The sequence below is a fragment of the Schistocerca cancellata genome, chromosome 12 (assembly GCF_023864275.1).
Source record: "Schistocerca cancellata isolate TAMUIC-IGC-003103 chromosome 12, iqSchCanc2.1, whole genome shotgun sequence".
Classification (NCBI taxonomy): domain Eukaryota; kingdom Metazoa; phylum Arthropoda; class Insecta; order Orthoptera; family Acrididae; genus Schistocerca; species Schistocerca cancellata.
In genome coordinates, this window is record NC_064637.1 from 58,818,598 (window position 1) to 58,826,225 (window position 7,628).

Here is a 7,628-nt window from a genome sequence, read left to right on the forward strand (position 1 = left end):
AGATAATAGGAAATACTAGACTCCCCGTTCTTGTTATCGTATTCATCTGCAGATTGTTCAGTTTCAGTATCACGATTCTTTCCATTAGTTGATCAACTTCATTTGAATCAGATTCTTCAGAATCAAATACCTCCCTTCAACTCATCCACACTTCAGGGTCGGAAGACACATACACTCTTCTTTTCTTCGGATTCTCGTCACTAAAGAAAAACGTGTTTATGAGTATCAGTTTCTGTAATTTAAAGTACATGTTGAAGGCTGCATAAGTAATCAATTTAGTTAACAAAGCTATTTTATTCAGACTAATAAAAATTTTAGATACTGTGCTGACAACGAATTTTGCATGAAAAATGATAAAAAAAAAAAGAAAACACCTACCTTCAGAAATTGTTACCTTGATAAGTGCGTGGTGGACAATTTTACCCCATCCAACTTTTACGTCCTGTTGCTCTGTTTAGCTGTCCATCTGACGTTAGCTGTAAACGGATCTTCAACAGTGCACCCATTTGAAAGGTACTGAGCGTGGGAACGCTGCAACTTTAAACGTAACGGAAATAATCACAATCGAAAACCGCTGGGTGACAGGCGTAGCTCACGCGCCCACCTCAAGCGCTGTCTTAAGGCGCGGTTCATAGTAACATGTTTTGCGGCAGTGTGTGCCTGGAATAGTTTTCTGTCAACATTGCTGCAATGTGACTTCAGTGTACGGCAGTATTTCTGTATGGCCAGGCAATATCGCTGATGTAATTAAAAATAAATTAAACAGCAAATTCATGTGCTAAGATTTATAAAAAGCTCTGGAACACAATCAAGAAAAACCATTTTTAGTTCATCTTTGAGATGTAACACAACTGTCTCTTTTATGACTTACTACATGTATAAATATTCCCACTTGTTTTAACTGCCCTCTTATGCTTTCGAAGATTTTGTTCCAAATATTTGGATTAGATGAAATTTAGGGTTTCACAAAAATTTCTCTATGTTCTCAACAATGTACCTCAAGTTCGGCCACATGTCTAACGATAAACAAAATAAATACCAACAAAGTAAGACGTTAGAACAAATTTAATAACTGATAGTGTTTGACATGAACAGTCGTTTTGTCACGGCCGTTTCCGTAGTGTAGTGGTTATCACGTGCGCCTCACACGCGCAAGGTCCCCGGTTCGATCCCGGGCGGAAACATTATTTTATTTTTAATTTATAGTTAGTAAGGATTCCACCGATAAGTACCTACGAGCATCGGAAAGGAACAAATAAAATAAGCAACTGAAGTTATTCATTTAGAGCGTAAAACGTAGCGACATTCAGGTATTTGAAAGCAATTTTCTTTCTTCTCTAGTAACGTAAAAAAACTAAATACAGGATGTTTCATAATGACACATACGAATACAAACTTCGAGGGATATATTAGGTGTTTTGAGCGAACAAAATTAGAATAGCAATCCGAGTGCAGCCAGTGCATCCGAGTGCATCCAGTGAAGCTACAGAGCATAGAGGTCTGTACGAGGTCTGTTCAGGAAATTCCGTCCAAAAAATTTTTCTACTTATTGTGCACGGTCTCCTTCGAGATACTGTGCTCTACAATTGATACGCCGCTGCCAACCCCGTTACCACTTCTGTAAGCAGTCTTGGTACGCCTCTTCCTGAGTCGTGTGAAGCGCCATCCGTGAATTTTCTTCAGTCTCTCGTTGCAGGTCGTCGTCCTTTCAACGGTGTTTTCAACTTTGGAAATAAAAGAAAGTCCGCACGGGTAGACACGCGCCAACAGTGGTGAATGTGCGGGTGCGTTATCGTGATGAAAGATCCGTGAACTGTCTCGCCACACTTGAAGCCGTTTCCTTCTCACATTTTCTAGCAGGCGTCGCAATACGTCCCTATAGTACCATCGATTAACTGTTTGTCCTTGTGGCACGAATTCGTAATGAACTAATCCTCCAAAGTCAAAGAAAAATATCAGCATGGTTTTGACATTTGACCTGACCTGACGAGATTTTTTTGGTCTTAGAGAACCTTTCCCGATCTATTCTGAAGATTTAACACTGGTCTTAAAATCATAACCCAAGTCTCATCGCTAGTTATGATTCTCTTAAGTAACATTGTAACCTCCCCCTCACTTATCGACCTTAATGACAGTGAAAAATTAAACCGCGTGTACCTAATGGAAATTTGGGAAAAGCAATCGTCACCGAGGTTAATTTGTCGGTAAAGAGGGAGGAAAGGGTTACATCTAAATGAAAGGAAAAATGCTAATGAAACTGGTGGAAATTAATTTTGAAATAGGGGTAAAGTTAATAAAGAAAGTAAATGTGCGGCCGTTACGTTAACAATCAACTAGCGGTAATTAGGTATTTGAGATTTGGGGGAAATTACGGTCGCCAGTCCTAAGGACAATTACTATAGTAACTGAAAAAGAAAGATTATTACACATATAATTAGCACTAGAAGCGTGGCAACTGAAGGTTGACAAGTGTAGTGTGAAAACTGAAAGTTTGTCAGAAGTAATAAATTTCGCTACACTCTGACTTGATTTAGCAAAAGAATTAATAAAACCGGAAAATCGAAAGTTAATTTAGTGACTGAAGTTAATAGTGAGCTTTCTTTCTGAAGCACATCGAAATTCAGTAAAATACGGTTAGTCTTGGACTACCTCAACAATCATTTCAAAAGCTACTTGAATCTACGCAATTTAGAAACAAGAGATTTAACTTTAACTTGAATTAAATGATTCTGAACAATTAACAATAGTAAAATTTAGTACGTACCAAGCTGACTGAGCTGCAGTCACAGGTAAGCTAAAATACGGTAACAAAACTCGCACTCTTAATTCGTGCTTGTGTAATCTAAATATTGTAGCCAGCTATGGATACCTTAACTGAACTTTGAAATTAAAGCAGTGAAATAAAATGATGCTGGCGTTTGAATTTCAACGACACTCGGGTTCATTCCGGAAAAGGAAGGGACCCTGCTTGGTAATGCAACTGGGACAATGAGCAACAAAGGTTCATGCTAAGTTGCTGTAATTTTGCGAGGCAAATGGAACAATTTTAAAAGCTGAGGTCTGCCATACAGTTCTAAAACTTTACGTGCTTCCAGTCTTCCTTGTTGGTTGATTGAAGGTTTGAAGCCGTCGATCGAGGAGGTGGCGACAGTCACTCATTGTCGGCCGTCGCTGTTGCAGAAGCTGGATGTTGGCGCGCCTTCTTCTCGACAGGGTCACCAGATGAAACGGGCTCTTGATGTGCGCCAGCTAATGCTTCCCGTCCGCGACACCATGTCAGAAACTTTCATCGCAAGTCGAGCGCAATTACATGCTGCCAAACCCCGAAAGCGCGGCAACTCGCGGGAGCTTAACACAACGCACTCCAGCCACTCTCTCTCCGCCCGCGCTCCACGCGGCCGAGTTAACACTACCAAAGATCCTACACACTTTGATTCTTCACACGGCCTATCGATGTAATCGTTCGATAGCAGTTTTCCCTAGGCAAGACACAGCGTAAAAATACAAATAATATTTACGAAACAAACCAATTATACATCGACATAAATGCATAAATATATATATACAAATAGTAAAACAATTACAATATGTAAAGACACAGAAATGTCATATATTCAGGTAACAAAAACAAGGAAAACAAATTTATAGTACAATAGATGGAAATAGGAGGATATGCATTTCCGGCGTTACGACATCTCGGTCTCGTTTGCGCAGGTGCCTTGGCTCGTTAGCCGTGGGACGAACTTCGCGGCGATACAATGTCTTCCAAGACGCTGTTTCATGATTTCATGACACGATCCAAGTGAATGTTACATTGTTCTGCAACCTCTCGGACGGTCAGTCTTCGACTGACAAGCACAATTTCGTTGACGTTTCTGACATGAGCGTCGTCGGTAGACGTGGAAGGGCGTCCCGGACGAGGGTTATCTCCAACTTCCATCCGGCCATTGTTGAGCCATGATGACCATTCGTAACATCGGTACGGCTTAAGCACTCATCATCGTAGGCTTCCTGCATCACTTGCTGTATCTCTGTAAAGGTTTACTCGAGTTTCACGAGTGATGCAGACGCGTTTCTCCTCTAACTCTGCCCTCTCGAAATTCGCAAACTGTGCGACACAGCGTTCTACTCAATACAGCACTAAACAATAACTAACAGACATACAACATCTACATCTACATCTATACTCCGCAAGCCACCTGACGGTGTGTGGTGGAGGGTACCTTGAGTACCTCTAGCGGTTCTCCCTTCTATTCCAGTCTCGTATTGTTCGTCGAAAGAAAGATTGTCGGTATGCCTCTGTGTGGGCTCTAATATCTCTGATTTTATCCTCATGGTCTCTTCGCGAGATATACGTAGGAGGGAGCAATATACTGATTGACTCCTCGGTGAAGGTATGTTCTCGAAACTTCAACAAAAGCCCGTACCGAGCTACTGAGCGTCTCTCTTGCAGAGTCTCCGTAACGCTTTCGCGATTACTAAATAATCCTGTAACGTAGCGCGCTGCTCTCCGTTGGACCTTCTCTATCTCTTCTATCAACCCTATCTGGTATGGATCCCACACTGGTGAGCGAACAAGTGTACTGTAACCTACTTCCTTTGTTTCCGGACTGCATTTCCTTAGGATTCTTCCAATGAAACTCAGTCTGGCATCTGCTTTACCGACGATTAATTTTATATCGTCATTCCATTTTAGATCACTCCTAATGCCTATTCCCAGATAATTTATGGAATTAACTGCTTCCAGTTGCTGACCTGCTATATTGTAGCTAAATGATAAAGGATCTTTCTTTCTGTGTATTCGCAGCACATTACTCTTGTCTATATTGAGATGCAATTGTCATTCCCTGCACCATGCGTCAATTCGTTGCAGATCCTCGTGCATTTCAGTACAATTTTCCGGCAGTTACACATTAAACACAGGCATGTGCAGCTTTGTTAATCGCATTTCGCTCCAACGCGTTGGCGCTAATTTACAAATGTTTCGGAAATTTTTAGACAGACTTCGTATACAGAGTGATTATTATTAACATTTAAATATCTCAGAAGAGACGTAGATTACTCTAAGGAAAGTAATTTAATACAAGACACACGAGGTTGCAAGTATAGGGAAATACCCCAAAAACTGGATGAGAAATGGTGAACATGTGGTGTCACCAGATGACGAACCTTGCCACACGTGTAGCCCTTGGGCTTAGGCCTGAAGGGATGACTCGCCGATGCAATACTTGCATCTGAGCGAACAGTGCAAATTTCGAATATATTTTGTGAAAGTAAATGTAAATGTCGTGTGACTAGGGCCTCCCGTCGGGTAGACCGTTCGCCTAGTGCAAGTCTTTCGATTTGACGCCACTTCTGCAACTTGCGCGTCGATGGGGATGAAATGATGATGATTAGGACAACACAACATCCAGTCCCTGGGCGGAGAAAATCTCCGACCCAGCGGGGAATCGAACCCGGTGCCTTGCAATTGACATTCTGTCACGCTGACCATTTTTTTTTTTCCGTTGCATCTGCTCATGGAGAACGTTGCAAGACACCCGTTTCAGTTCGTCGTTGCTCCATTAACTCAGTTTTTTTATTACAGAGGGCGCCAAACCCTCTGACCGATCACGCTGAGTTACCGTGCCGGAACCACACGGATACGAGGGGCAGAGTAATCTGCCGTAAACGTGTCGTTGTTGTTGTGGTCTTCAGTCCTGAGACTGGTTTGATGCAGCTCTCCATGCTACTCTATCCTGTGCAAGCTTCTTCATCTCCCAGTACCAACTGCAACCTACATCCTTCTGAATCTGCTTAGTGTATTCATCTCTTGGTCTCCCTCTACGATTTTTACCCTCCACACTGCCCTCCAATACTAATTTGGTGATCCCTTGATGCCCTAGAACATGTCCTACCAACCGATCCCTTCTTCTAGTCAAGTTGTGTCACAAACTCCTCTTCTCCCCAATTCTATTCAGTACCTCCTCATTAGTTATGTGATCTATCCATATAATCTTCACCATTCTTCTGTAGCACCACGTTTCGAAAGTTTCTATTCTCTTCTTGTCGAAACTACTTATCGTCCATGTTTCACTTCCATACATGGCTACACTCCATACAAATACTTTCAGAAACGACTTGCTGACGCTTAAATCTGTACACGATGTTGACAAGTTTCTCTTCTTCAGAAACGCTTTCCTTGCCATTGCCAGTCTACATTTTATATCCTCTCTACTTCGACCATCACCAGTTATTTTGCTCACCAAACAGCAAAACTCCTTTACTACTATAAGTGTAAACGTAGAAGATACAAAATTGTTCCAGAATTAGATTTTCACTCTGCAGCGGAGTATGCGCTGATATGAAACTTCCTGGCAGATTAAAACTGTGTGCCGGACCGAGACTCGAACTCGGGACCTTTGCCTTTCGTGGGCAAGTGCTCTACCAAAATTGTTGTCGTCAGTATAAATGAGTAAAAGCTGTTCGTATTTGGTGTGTCTTTCCTCCATTCCGTCTGTTTTTGTTTACGACTTTATTTAGAATAAAGAAAACGTAGGTCATTTACTGTTAACGACGCTATTCGGAAGCTGATACTCATTTACGTAGGACGCAATACGGTAGGTTTTCGTCGTACAGGGCTTTGCAATGAAGCAGCCGAGACTGCGGTACCGTTAAATGAAATAATAAATCTTAGCTAAATATAAACATATGAGTGTGTAACGCACTGGTGACTTCATATGTCCGACATTTGTCGTCCATATTTGGAGTATTTCCCGACGTTTGCGACCCAATACCTCTTACATTAAATTATTTGCTTCAGCGTCGTCTACGTCTCTTCGGTGGTTTATAAACGTTTATAAGGATCACCCTGTTTGTATGTATATACGGAGTGATTCCCTGATGCGAAAAAATTTCAATGATGATGGAGAGGGACAAACCTATTAATTTGAGCTAAGGGGACGTGGTCTGGAAACGAATGATTCGAAAGTTGTAAGCGAAAACTGTTGTGATATTTCTGACGCTTGAACACATGTAACAGTGCTGTTGCCGATAAGGTTAGATTAGATTAGATTAGATTAGATTAGATTAATACTAGTTCCATGGATCATGAATACGATATTACGTAATGATGTGGAACGAGTCAAAAAAATTTAAACTTTTTACTGGACGGAAGACTTGAACTAAGGACCTCTCGTTCCGCAGCTGATCACGCTAACCACAGGACCAAGGCTGTAGGGTAGGCATGTTTCGGATGTTGTAATATGGCCCAAACAAGAGAAAAAATTCTAGTAAAAATAGGCTCTAAAATGCATACCTAAAGAGCAATCACTTGCTCAGTGGGGTAGATGTGTTTCACAGCAGCAAAGATGCAAATGTACTCGCAGCCCCTGAGGTATTCATTTTAGAGCCCATGCTTACTGGATATTTTTTCCTTGTTTTGGTCCAAGTTACCCCCTCTGAAAGTTGCCTACTCTACAATCTTAGCAACAACAGCACTGGTACATGTATTTCCAGAATAATTTTCTCTTATAAATTTCGACTCATTTGTTTTCGATACAGGGATCCTTACTTGAAATAGATACATTTATCCTTCTCCACTATCCCTGAAAATCTGCATCACCATCTCGGATTCACCCTGTATACGA

General features: G+C 41.5%; 1 non-coding gene across 1 annotated transcript; it reads left to right on the top strand.

Moving 5' to 3' along the window:
• Window positions 1-1,111: 1,111 nt before the first annotated feature.
• Trnav-cac (transfer RNA valine (anticodon CAC)) lies at window positions 1,112-1,184 on the top strand. Its single transcript has one exon. It is a non-coding gene; the product is annotated as a tRNA-Val (tRNA).
• The last annotated feature ends 6,444 nt before the right edge of the window (window positions 1,185-7,628 follow it).